Source organism: Prinia subflava, chromosome 2, assembly GCF_021018805.1.
Source record: "Prinia subflava isolate CZ2003 ecotype Zambia chromosome 2, Cam_Psub_1.2, whole genome shotgun sequence".
In the NCBI taxonomy this organism is placed as follows: domain Eukaryota; kingdom Metazoa; phylum Chordata; class Aves; order Passeriformes; family Cisticolidae; genus Prinia; species Prinia subflava.
The window spans coordinates 94106092-94120035 of NC_086248.1; the positions used below are offsets into that span (position 1 = coordinate 94106092).

General features: G+C 46.2%; 1 protein-coding gene across 10 annotated transcripts in view; it reads right to left on the reverse strand.

Annotated features, from left to right (window-relative positions):
• The window catches only part of ESRRG (estrogen related receptor gamma), a 369245-nt gene extending 357282 nt beyond the window's left edge, over positions 1–11963 (reverse strand). For 7 of the 10 annotated variants that reach the window (XM_063391049.1, XM_063391050.1, XM_063391048.1 and 4 more), the window contains exon 1: positions 11811–11963. The gene's annotated coding sequence lies outside the window, so the exon portion shown is untranslated. The remainder of the gene's footprint in view (positions 1–11810) is intronic. The other 3 variants (XM_063391046.1, XM_063391044.1, XM_063391053.1) reach the window with 1 other exon arrangement.
• Positions 11964–13944: the final 1981 nt, after the last annotated feature.

Consider the following 13944-nt stretch of genomic DNA (forward strand, 5'->3'; position numbering starts at 1 on the left):
AGTGGCAACCCGTGCTTGGCTGAGACTGGTCAGCTGTAAGAGACTGATGAGAATTGTTTGAAATACTTCTGGTTGAAAAATATATAAATCAAAACAACATAGATGTATGTGACACGTATGAAATACAGAAATAACCTAGAAAAATAAAAATAACCCAACTTCCAGCCTAGGACTCTCACAATCTAAGTTTTCCAAATTATATAAATGTCACAAAATATAAATAACCCAAAACAATAAGTCAGTACACTGCAAGGTGACAGTATTCTGTCTAAGGAACAGATAGGGTTAATTTTCTTGAAGAAGTTTAGGGGGCCACGAAAGCTGTGAATTTAAATTCACACCAATTTGAAATGTTATATAAATAACGCACCAAGTTAATTTTGCTTGCTTTTCTTACTGACTACTATTCCTACTGCAGGTTCCTCCTTACAAAGGACAGGCATATCAAGGAAGTAGCACACAGGAAAAAAATTAAGGGAAAAACATTAGTGGAATGCAGCAGGCTTGGAGGAAAGACCCATTTATGCAGAGAAAGTGCTTAAGCAGGGACATTGGTGCCTGTGTCTACGGGTACGTGGAGAGGTTTGGTGAGCGCATGCCCGGGCAAGGAGGATTTGGTTATGGTTAGAATTTGTGAGTGACAGCCATGTGACAGCTGGGAGTCAGCAAAGATTTTGTAGGGATGGAAATTCCTGAGACACGACACACGACTGCTCATGCGATCTGCATGTGCCTATCATCATGCTATGTTATAATAGCTGACACCATAGTACACCAGTTTTCCAAAAGAGAGGCTATAAATTAGGAAGAGGATTTGAGGCACATTGGATAAGAAATTAAAAGTCATAATGTTTAAAAACAAAGAGATAAATATAACTTCTTTTCATATTATTGAAACAAGCGAACAAAGATCTCCAGTCAAACCACACATCACCAGTAAAACCTGCATTTCCATTGTTCACCTTTAGTGAATTTCCTTAGAATGTTTTTTTTTTCTATTAACTTATCTTAAAAGGTCTGGATCCTACAAACATACTTAATTTTTAGTATGGAATAATCCCACTGATTTTTCATATGCTGTAGCTATTCGTACACTTTCAGGATCGGGGCCTAAGTCACAATGTACAATTAAGCAGAGGCTTTTCCAAAGAACTGTTTCATTTGCCCTTCTGGAGGTCTTACACGGACGTGAAGCCAGCGGAGATGTGCATTTAAATCAAACCTGAAAAACCGAAATACTTTCCCTTTAACACTGAATTCAAGCCAATACAGTATCACATGACCTTTACCGTAATTTCTATTAAAATAATTTCATGTCTGGTTGCTTCTGCTATCCTGGCTCATTTGTATTGTTTACAACAAGTCATTGCTCTCGACAGTTAGTGGTGGCTGAATCCATGGTTACCAGTTTTTACATTCACTGGTTAAATGGAATGCAGCTCTTCAGTGGGGTTTCATGGAGAAAGCTCTTAAGAAACCACAATCCAGCTATCAATCAGGCTAACCTGGGAGAAATTAATCTGATAAACAGAGGGATCGCCGAGTATGAAAAATTTATTGAAAGGGAGCTCAAGGCATTTATTAGTTGCAGTTGCCAAAGTGGACACGTTTGGGTCAGACAGTACAGAGAAGACTTGGGTTATGAGGTCTATGTCTGACATTCATCCATGTTGTGCCTCCTCTGGCGCTCGCTGCTAATACAACTATACTGTTCAAGGCTTTAAAAAAATAAAAATCTCAAACACTTATTTCACCAGAAATGTGCTCGGAATATAAATAGTGCTTAAATACAGGTTTAACCAGACTGCAGTCCCGGCAAAGTAACTTAAACAGACACAGACAAGATAGTAAAACACAAAATAGACAGCCTTGAGTAGAATCCAATTAAGACAAAAAACACCCCAAACAGAACAACATTGTTAACGACTAAATTAAGCCTGCAAACAAATATATTTTATTGCTACCTAAGAACAATACGGACTAATTCCGTTTGCCTTGTTATTTATAGTTTGGCGTAGGGTGGGGTTGCCAAAATCAAAGAGCAAAGCAGAAACTTATTTGCAAGATGGACCCCCAAATCCTTTAAAAATGCCTAAAAACATAAGAAAAGTTCTTTACAGTTTGATGGCTACAATATTTGTCCCACAAGCTACATGACAGCAACAAATAGTTAAATCAAACATATTACTACTAGCTCATCTACTGCAAAGTCACTGTATCAGAAGCCCGAATTGATTTGTTTCCTTAGAACAAATTGAAAATGAATGTAACATAACATCCGAAAAAAGAAATCCCTCCTGCTCTGCTAATCGGATATCGTATAATGGTTGATTGCAGCTTTGCACTGTGCTATTGTTGCCTATATCATACATACTTACAGGTTCTGGGTTCTTCCAAGAGTTTGGTGCAGTTTCAAGGACAAATGTCTTAAGGAAGTCTTTCTACTGTGCAGCAGTGATCCTAGCTCTGATCTCATTACATGAGCAAAGTGCTACAGCTGACAATATAAAGGAAACTTCCTGCGTGAAGAAGAAATCTTGGAAAGTCTCAGGGTTAAAAAGGCTGCTTAAATGTGCTGCTTGATTTGCTCCCTAGTTGTGTATACACAGTAGCAGCTGATCTCTGTTTGCAGCCCTGCAGAAAGAAACCTTTGCTGAAAACCAATGGCATCACATTTCAGTGGAGCTACTGCCAGGCTCTGGAGAGCAATGCAACCTTTGACAACTTCACCCAGTTCAAATCATCGGCGTTTGCTGTATGTCCTGCAGGACTTTTGAAATTTTATATTTACTGTATTATCTTTATTAGTGCCCTTCTGAAATCCTGCATCCCAGGCAGCCGTGATACAAGCAGAAGTCTCCCTCACTGTAATAGGAGGTTCTGACTGTGTCAGGACTGTGAACTGCAGAATTTGCCACAATATCTTTTGCTTTGTCTTGATTGTGGCATTTGCAGATGAGAAGCCGTTAGCTGCAGTCAAAGGCATTTTCTGTCTTAGAATTTCTAAATTAAGTGCAACAGGCATCCTGTTTATCCTAAATTAATCCTGAGCCTGCCCTGCATCAGTCACACACTTCTCAGTGCTTTTTTTTTTCTGATACAGAGTACAAATGGAAAGATTTGGGGAGGGGGAGGTGGCTTGCTCTTTTCATTTAGTATTTCATCTAGAGTCAGATCGAGCCTGGTCCCTGTTGGACTAAAACCATGGAGTACAGCACCCCAAATTCTGCAAAGTTCTGTATTCTGACCAAAGTTTTTGTGTGGCTCCAAATATCTATTAATGTCCCCTTAGCTCCTGCCTTGGCCCTCCAGAACCAAACCAGGGATGGGCAGAACCTGCAGTTCTTACTGCTGTCCAATCAAACTAGTAAGACCAGCAAAGCAACATTTTAAAAGAATTTATCTGCTAGAACTATTTCAACTCCTAACTGGGAAGCAATACTCCAAACACATCCTCACATTTGATGTTAAGGAATTATCAATAATTAATTCAGATGTAGTTGTTTCACCATTTAGCCCAGGGTGATTCTCCAAAGAGCAACTGGGACCAAACATTCCCCTGGCACTCAGTCAGAGCATGACTGTAGAGCTCGCATGCTGCTTCCCAAACAGGACCTACTTTTCTCTCCAGGATAGCCAGAAAACCTCAGAAACAAAATTTAGAAGAATCCCTTTTAAAAGTGCACCATTGCAGGGCTTGGCTAGGAGGAGTTGAGGGTTTTTTCCTGGGTATTTGTAAAACAGATTAATCGCCACCCTTTTTTCCCCTCAGGCACTATGACTATTCTAGCTACTAGTATATTGCGTGTTATTTCTTTAATATTTTGAACTTTATTCCAAAGGGCAGAAACCAAAACTGACAGTACATCAAGACAACATGCTCTGTGATTCAAACAGCAAAATAATTGAGATCCTGTGCATATACCACATCCAAGTCTGTGTACACACGTTGCACACGTGCACACAGCCATTCACAAGCACAAACAAGCGTAAGGGCTTGTGGCCCAATTTTCTGAGACACTCATTGTTCATGTCCTCACCTCTCTTCAAATAAAAAAAAGTCAGAACCAGCAAAATCTGATCAGTGAAACATCCAAAATCATTTTTGTTAAAAGTAGCCACCATTTACAGGAGGGTAACCATACTGATTGAACATGCGCTCCTACCAAATTTGTCTCTCTCTTTTGGGAGGAGGATCCTGTCCACCCCTGGACTGTGTCACACCAGAGAAATGAAAGTGTGTGGTGGCATCAGCAGGTTTAATCTTGCTCTTCTCCCTCAAGGGACACTGCAAGGCAGCGACTCAAAATCCTGGCTATGAGGCAGGGCTCGCTGTCTGCCTGCGTCACCTCCGACACATCGCCTCACCTTTCCGTGCCTAAACTGACACCACCACATTTAATGCACGTTGCAAAAGCACAGCTTCTGTCCCTCTGTTGCTCAAGCTGTGAGAAAGGGATTGCACGCTGGAGAAAAGTAAAGGACTAAAGCTCACAGCTGTGCATCCTGCTCCCAGATGTACCATAGGAAGGGTCATGAGTGACCTTGAACCGCCTGCTCTCTGTGCTCCAGTGCCCAGCCTACTGCTCACACTGCAAATAACTCACCCACAGCACTTGTCCACCTGGTCCCTTTTGACTCTAGTATAGCAGAAGAGGGTTTTTTTTCTTCTGGAAATTGAGCACAGAGTAAAACAAGTTCTTTTTGCTAGGTGAAACTCAAGGCACTAATTTAAGACAAAGACAAGTAAAAAAAAAATCCCAGTGGAAGAAGGAATTTCAGTGAATGAAGTTTCCTCCTCAACAGCCTCTAAATACCCAACTGTCAGCACAGAAAAAAGCTGGGACTTCTGAATGCTGCATGAGCAGTAATACCACCATATCCAGCAGTCCTACCCCATATAGACCCACAGGCACTTGTCAAGGCTGGAGGACATCCACTCCGAGTTTGACTCCATTCCTCCTTACCTCTCCTATATAACCGTGCCCCTTGCCACAGCTGGGTCAACACATATCCAGGGTCACAGCTCCTTCAGCTACCTTCTTTTGTAAAAGCATACACAGGTCCCAAACGTGGGACAAAATGGAATTGCAAAATCTTTCTCCTCCCAGTCTTCCCAGATACATCTCAACTTGCAGCACCCTGACTTCCCTTCTCTCCTTTCTGATTTTCTCATTGAATTTTGTTTTCACAGCGTTGTATCCAGCAAGGAAAATGGTGACAATTCAAAGCCTATTTTCCAACCTTCAGAGGGCAGGGTAAAGTAGTCTGGCTACTTAGGCAGGACCACAAAAATATGTTCAGAGAGGATGGGGAGCAAGAGCTAGGAGAGAAATGAAGGGGAGGCTGACTCTGAGCTTACATGATGTCAGAAGCTTTACGTCTCCATCCCTTCTATCCCAAGGGGGAAGGGTGGCCCTTGGAAGCCAACCCCACTGCCTGCTCCTCTGAAGTCTAAACTAGCACAGGTGTCCAAGATGGGCCATGCCCTGTCCTCCTGACCTCTGTCACTTATAACAATTTAGAAAGCTTCTTTAATTCATGATGGCCTTAAAATTCACACATACCATCAAGAAGACACTTATAGCTGAATACTACAAACCACTAAACCAGAGTGAATTCTCAGTTTTTACATGAATATTTGTTTTAGATTTTAAAACCTTGTTTCCAGCAGCCAAGTAATAAAGGACACATTTTCTCATTTAAGAAGAGATTTCTGGCTCTTGTAATTAAAGAGGAACAATTGAAGGTAACTGCAATGAAACAGAAGTCCAGCAGAAGCAGTGATACTTTTTAAAGTGTCCCAACTTTCAGCTAGTCTCAAAACTTTCAATAAGCAGTATCAGTTTTAGTTATCAATCTTAGAATCCAATAGTACACAGAGACTTCAAGAAACATATCCTACCTGTTTTATTAGGATTAGGACTTTGCATAAATATTAAGTCTGAAACTATTGATCTAAACATGTCTGATTCCTGCACAGATCCCAAATGTGTCCTTTCCTCAGTCTATCCATATACATAATAATTGTGACTACTGGACTCTCTTTTTAACTTTTAAATGCGCATGGATCCTAATCAACATATGGAACACATTCTACATCATCACAGAATGAGTGGCTATATTCTTCTCATTGAAATTCCTCCAGAGTAGTTGCTTTTTCCTTGTCATCTATCAAGACTTTAAACCAAAACTTATAAAATCATCAGGAACTGTGTATGCCCAAGCTACTTGCTGTTCCCATTAGAAGCTCTGCACTATTCAATCACTCAAGATTCTCTGTCCCATTGTATTAAACATACTCACATTTTGTGCTATGAGTACAATTAAAATTGTTTGGGTTTTCACACTGTTCTTATCTTTTATTTGCTCTCTAAAATATCCAGCACACGTTGAAACCAATATAGGTGATAATATAGATGTAAATCTGACCATGGAGGCATCACAATGAATTTGACGTTGGGAATAATTCATTCAAGGCACCTAGATCCAATTTAAATTCTTTTCCAATTTTAACTGAGCCTTCATAACCAGATGAACTTAAACGAAGGTGTACAACTTCATGGTACACTGGTAAACCACCCTAACTAGGAAATAAATTTTCAGTGATTAAGTTGAATTGTTCGTACAAAACGCCAGCTTCAGCTTTTCACCCATACAAAATAGCTTGGAAAATATATACTGCATGTGTTTATTATAGCTACAGTTGCTATGAACATCTATAACTCTCCAACAATTTCTTTGATTTATGTTCAAAAACATACAGGGCATGAAATGATGCCTGCAACCTTACATTTCCCTCAAGAACATTGTGGGGAGAAGATATATTCCAAAACATCATGTTAGATTCCTTGTTATGTCTCCTTTTTAAAATAAATGTATGATAATCAATTACACATGCTTCAAAGCAACTGCCACTAGATTCCCCAACAGAAAAGCTGTTTGAGAAAAGTTCCATTTTCTTTCCCCTAATGGTCGAGTTATAATAAGAGATCTTGCCTAGATATTAAAGGAAAAAAAATGTATTATAAAGGATAGGCCTTGCTCCACTTGTATATGCATGCCCAGGCTTGTGCCTGCCTGGACTTGACTTAGAACAAGGTTTTCAGAGAAGTAACATCTCCACTGATCAACATGCTAAAAAAAGGATGTGTGTGTGAAGATCTTGCACCTAATCTCCCTGTCATTTATGCTTGTAGTAATCCAAATGATGTCAAGAGAATGACACAGATGATAAGTTAATGTATCAGGCTAGACTTCCCTTTCAACCTCAATATGCAAAACATCCCTTTAAGAAGTCCACCCAGCTGTAGCCTCCACTAGGAACAGAAACCTTTAGATGTTTATAGGAATATCAATTAAGCTGAATGGGAGCTCTGCCATTAACGCTGGTGCATGTAAGACTGGACTTTGCCGATTGCCTGAACTCCACGCAGAGGCTGAAGTGCACGTTTCTCTGGGGTACTGGGGCCAGCGGGTTACATGCCATTACACAGGTAAGCATAACATGGATGGCATGTCCACAGTCTCATGGCTCTGGCAAGGCACAAGGGCAGCATCCCCGGGCAGCACCTTGCCCACAGTGGGAAGACAGAAGCAGCCAGGAATGCACAGAGTGAGCGTATGGACCATCCCCAGCACGGAAAAGATCAGGACCTACTGTCTGCCCTGCTTCAGGTAGTTTGTGCTGCCTGCATCCCAAACAGGGAGCTGCCATTCCCCATGTCCTGGGCATTGAATTCAATCCTTGGGTTACACTGTAAACTAAAGAGCTGACAAACACAGAAAGCTGGACTAGAAACTAGATGGTACAAGCCCCTCTAAGGAAGATTGGCACCTGCTAACACTGAGTTTCCAGCAAATATGCAATAAGGTGGATGTGTGACATGTTTTATGGCTCTGTTCATCCCTGTAAGTGTGCAAAATTTACACACCAAATAGGAAGATGGAAATAAATTCACTTCTTTTCCTTTCTCTCCCCCCACCATTTTCTTTGAATCAAACCCTCAAAGAATAAAAATTCGCAGGAGGGGAAATACAGGCTTGCACTCTCTTTGGCTCCCAGTGCTATTTTATCCATTACTAAGGAAGCCGAGGAGGAGGAGGGGAGAGAACTGGACATGCGTGCCTACTGCCCATGCAGCCCCAGCTAGATACCATCAACAGTTGTTCTCCTATTTTCACAGTGGGAAATAAGCAGGTACTAGCTGTGTTGGAATAATCAGGAGGAATCTAGGTCAAAATCAAAGCAAGGACTGCTCTGTCCATTTGACAAAACTCACATGCAAACACAATGCCCATGTAAAAACAAAGAAGTTATTTGTAGCAGTTATTTCTGTTAGGATTGCTAAACAAGCGTGCAGACATTGGCCTACCTTGAGTAAAAGGCACTATTCCTTCTCTGTGACTTCTGAAAAGGCATTCAAAATCAATATAAAATTGCAATATTAGGAAATTTTATAATCATTATTTCAAAAAAGCAGACTTGAAAGGGTCTCTTGTTCATGGGTAAATCTTCAGTTAGTTTTTCTAGTACCGGTGGTTCAATCGAAAGATTCGCCAACTGCCCCCTGGAGAAAACTGAAGATCTGCATTTAAATGGAGATATAGTATTTCCAAATGCACGGTACCTGCAAGGCAGATACTGTCAAGGTTTCTTAGTGAGTGGATCTCAAATTGTATTAGGTACATTCCAGTGCCGTAACTATCCCCATTTTGTAGGGCTGGGGCTATTTCCATATCATTTTTTTTCCTGTGTGTGTGCTTTGTAATATTTGCCCTGATAAGTCAAAATTAAACCCCCATCCACAACAAAGCCTTCACATAGCAACAAGGAATTACAACCTTATGCATAATTTCCTGATGGGGATGATGAAGACTGTATTAGATGGTCTGACTGAAAATCTTAAATAATTGAAAACTCTGATGTCTTAATAGAGTAGTGAGCTTGGTTTACAATGCAGCCAATTTAGAGCCATAAAAACACCGTGTAAAATGTTTATCTTGTGGTTGACCATTACATATCCTATTTATTATTCCAAAGTATTTCAACAGCATTTTTCTTCATCAATGCGGCTGCTGGCATTTAGCACCCACTCGCTAAATTCACGTGATTTTCCTGGAACAGCTTTAGGAAAAGAAAACAAAAAATTAGCAGATCACTACAAAACTGTTCCTTGTTACTATATGCCTCTTTTTCACATTCTGACTTGAACCGACTTAGTGTGCTGCAAGATACGTTTGAAACCACCGAGGCTAAAATATAATAAATCAAAGCCATATTCATGGAGTTAAAAAGACTGGTGCAACTACTGATCCTGACACATCAGAGAACCAAAAAAAAATCAAACCTCATGAATACTTTGTTGCTAATGCACATGAGTTCAAAGAGCAGTGTTCCTCTTAGGAAAACATCTTAATTTTCATATCAGAAAATCATCCTAACCTTCCAGAAAAGTTTTTACGATTATGCAAGGAAGGCAGAGAGAAGGTTTAGAGTGCAAAAGACACTCATGATGGGTTTCAGACACGCAGGCATTAGTCCAGGCAGCCTCTCGCTGAAATTCAGGTTGCAATTGAAATGTTCCTGTAAACAAGGTTACTGAGAACGGCCCAAGATATCCTTCTCAGCAACACCTTCACCAGGAGCCCTTCAGCTGTCTACTTAGTTTGTTATACCTTATCTCCCAGCCCTGACATCCTAATGCTGATTCAAATTCGGGATTCAAAATGAAAGACGAAATATCTCTGAGATCACTTAATATTGAAATACCATTGCAGTAATAAGTGGTGCCAGGCTGGAGATATGGATATGGTACTCTAGTGGTAACCTTTTAATTTCTGACAAAATACTGTGGAGTAACCGTGATACTGCACAGACAGTTAATGCAATCGATTTGTTTTCCTTATTTTGATAATGAGCACGCTGAATGTCATGTTTACCTTCTCCTGCCCCCGGCACATCTTTAAAGTCCTCTAAAAGGAGACCTGCCAGGTTCCTGTACACACATGAAACACCTCACACCACGGAGACCCCTCCCCAGCATGCTGAACCCCAGCTACGCTGATGCTCCCAAGACAAGGAAGATCATAACCACGAGTCGCCTCGTCATTCTAAGTCTTTGACTATTTTCAGTGGAAATGCAATGCACGCACCACGTATAATCTAATGTGGGTTATATTGTAAACTACTCCCATTCTGAAAGTGAGGGTAGGCATGCTACACCAGAACATTTTGTCCTCTGAAATAAAACAAGGAAGTAACAATGAAATGTATCGAGCAAGTTTTATAGCGGTATTCTAAACAGGGTAGCTAATAAATACCTAAAACTTTGGTGGGTTTATATAAAGGGCACTTGGATTTCCCTCCCGGTCACAGACAGTGATAGGTTGAAGGGGGGGAGGGAGGGGTGTCATCTGTTTTTCTGTTGTGTTATGTTTACTGTTAGAATATCCTTAATAGTATGAAAAGACAGGATTCCAGGGGGTGGGAGTGCAGTGGGACAGGGGTACAGTATAGGGGAGGGGGAGAATTGCACAAGAGAAACCCAAGCTGCTCCGTGCCTGCCTTCCCACACTACCATTCACCTTCATTTTCGTCTCCTTTATATTCTACTCATTTTTACTTGCCTCCCCCATTATTTAGTCATCTCTTAAATGCAGTCCTCTCTTCCCTGGGATCACAAAAAACATATTAACTAGGACCAGTACACGGAGTGCATCCCCTGCAGCACTTCAAAATGTACCTCCAGACCAGTCATGCCTTCATGGCATTAATGACCAGGGGAAAATAAAAAATAAAATTAATTTTAAAAAATTACAAAAGGGAACAAATTCCTCACCGCCAGGTCACACTCAGACCCCACAGGCAGCCGCTTCCCCAAACGCCCCCTCCTCCCCACGGCCGGCGCTGGGAGGGCCAAGCGGCCGGAGGAGCGGGCAGTGCGCGGACTTTGCACACTTTCCTTCGCCCCTCCTGAGCCCGGCCGCTCGGCCCCGCCGCCTTTGTGTGCGCGCCTCCGCCCGCGGGTCCCGGCGCGGAGCGCGTCCCGCGTGGGGCGGCCACGCCGCCGCTCCCGGCGGCGCAGCGCCCTGACCCCCGCCCGGCGGGCAGGGCTCCCCCCGGGCCTGCTCCGCTCCCGCCGGCCGCCCGCACAAGCGCTCCGCGAAGGAGCGAGGGCGGGGGAGGGACGGGGACGAGGACGGGCCCCCCCGGCGGCCTCGCCCCGCGCCGCAGCCGGGACACTCCGGGGCTCCGAGGGGCACGGCGGGGGGCAGGGCGGCACGGGCACGCCGCCACGGCCACGCGCGCCCCGGCACCGGCCGGCAGCGCCCGGTGCCCCTGCGCCGCTCGCAGCCGCCGGAGCCACCCCGGGACCCCGGCCCTAAACTCTTGCTGGCTAAAGCCTCGTCACTTTCCCGGCACTCCTGACCCCGGGCGGGAGGGACACGCACACGCAAAACCTGCGGGGTAGGATCTGTCAGCGGCCAAAAAAATCATTCTCCTTCCCTTCTTCCCCCCACCCCCCCACGCACACCCGGGCCAGTATTTCTAAATAATTGTCCGAGAGGCGAGAGCCGGCGAACCCCGGGTGGCCGGTGCTGTGGTGCGGCTTTTTCCAAAGCTGGATCTTTTTGGGGGGAATGACTCTGAGCAAGTGCAATTGGCGAGGGCTGAAGGTGGAATGGGGCGGGGGGGTGGGGGTGCAGAGCGCTCCTGGCAGCGGCTCATCTCCAAGCACAAACATGCCCCCCATGCAATGTCAGCTGGCGGGGGAGCGGGGGGTGCGGGGTGCGGGGGCTCGCTTTACCTGGTCAGCTCAGAACCGCAGGCAGGTTAATCAGGTGAGTCGTCGGGGATTTTAAAGAAGCCGAAGCCGGTTTCTTTGCTAGGAAAGTCTACAACACCATGCAGGGACATTGCAAAATCTTTACACACGCCTCCTTTAACTGGGCTCCCGCGACCTCCGCCGGCGAGGGGGGAGCCGCCGGCGGGCGGGAGGCCGAGCGGCGCCGCGGCGGCGGCGCGGGGGGCGCGGGGGGCGGCGGCGGCGGCGGGCGCGGCCCGGCGGGCGGAGAGCGGCGGCGGGCGGGCGGCGGCGGCCCCGGTGCCCGCGGCCCCGGCCCCGGCGGCGTCCCCGCGCCTCCCTGCCGCCTTGGTAGCGCCGGTCCGCACTCGGCCTGACCCGGGACGTCACGGCGCCTGCCTGTGTTCCCAATGATAACTTGGCAGGAGCAGGGGGAAGCGGCCGGGTTTTTCCTGGGCTCGTTACCGGGTACGTGCACGTTTCTTTCGCATGCGGAATTTTTTTTTGATTTTTTGTTTTTTTTAAGGCGCAGTAGCGAAAAGCCGGGACAGGAAATCCGGGGCGCGGCGGGGGCTGCCGCCCCGCGATGGTGGCGGCCGCTCGCCGGCGGGCGCGGGGCGCAGGCATGCGTTCATCTCCGTGTCTTTCATTTTACCTTCAGGGTGACATTCAGTGCCGGGCGAGCCTCGCCGGTCACCGCCACGTCCCACCTGGAAAAAACACAAACAAAACCACGAAAAAAAAAACCAAAACCCCAAACCAACAACAAAAAAAGGCGACTGCCGAAGAGGGGGGATGGGGAGGGAGGGGGTGCCGGCCCCCCGCGGCTGGGATGCGGGCGGCGGACGGGACACCTCGCCCAGGGGACGCGGGGACACACGCGCCGCCGGCCGCCAGCAGGCCATGTGCCGAGCGGCCGGTGGGGGCGGGGGAACGGGCACCGCACACACACAAAAAAATCAGTAAATTGAAAAAAAAAAAAGAAAATACAAAAAAGAAAACACCCGGAATGCCAGAGGAGGCCGGGCGAGGAGCGAGGATGCCGCACCGCTGCTGCCGTGCAGGCCCGGCGCCGCGCCCCCCCAATCCCCTGCAAGACTCTGCAGGGGAAGGCGGGGGAGCCCCGGCGCACAGCGCCCCACGGCCCCGCCGGGAGCCGGGGTGCCCGGGGGGGCTGCGGGCCGCGCTGCCCGGGCCGCACCGGGGCACCGCGCTGCGCAATGGCGTCGCCGCCGAGGAGAGCCCGGGGCTGGCGCAGACCCGGCACGGCTCGGTGCGGGGAGCGGAGCCATCGCCCGCCACCTCTGCTGCTGGGGGGCCGAGCAGCTGCTCCCGAAAGCGGGAGGGTTTGCGCTAGAGCAGAGCGAGCCGGGGCCTGCGGCGGCCCCGGGCCCGCCGTGACCGCCGAGCAGGCTGGCAGCGCTGTGCCCGGCCATGGCAGCAGCCACACGCAGCCGCTGCCCTGGGCTCGGGTGCTTCGCAAAGCCAGATCCTGCACATCTCCATGAACGCTCACACCAAATTCCGAGGACATTTTCACGTGTGAGACTTAACTCGCCTGCAAGTGTTCCTACTAGGCCTCGCTTAAACTACCCATGGCAGCCTGAGTTTAAATGCCTCTTCATCCAAAAACCAGTTGTTACCCACACATTGCATCCCAAACTGCTGCAGCACCACACCACCTACTCCGTGACCGCAGAGCGTCCCAGCAGAGCCCTGAGACAAGTTTCCCTCTTCTGTGTTGCTTTTCACACCACCTATTATAATAACAAGTTACAACATCGCCAATGCACAGGTAACTAGCGCAGCGGAGTTCGTGAAGGGATGCATGCAGCAGGGCCGAAACGAAATTATTTTTTTGCAACTGCCTCTGTTCAGCCTTAATATTAGCATTAATACTTTCATTTTCCTCATTTAAATACAATAAAAGGGAAAATTGCCTTTGCTTAATATTGTTACTAATCAGGTTTTGCAATTCCAGTTTTTATAAGGCGATAAATTCAGGAAGAAATTAGTGTAAATGGTGGATCACCTACTGCAACTGGGAAAAGAGTTGGGGAAGAAGGAAATCATTCGTGGAATATCGTACAGTCCAAGCATCATTTTAAGAAGGCTGAAACTGAAAGCACTGGGTTGT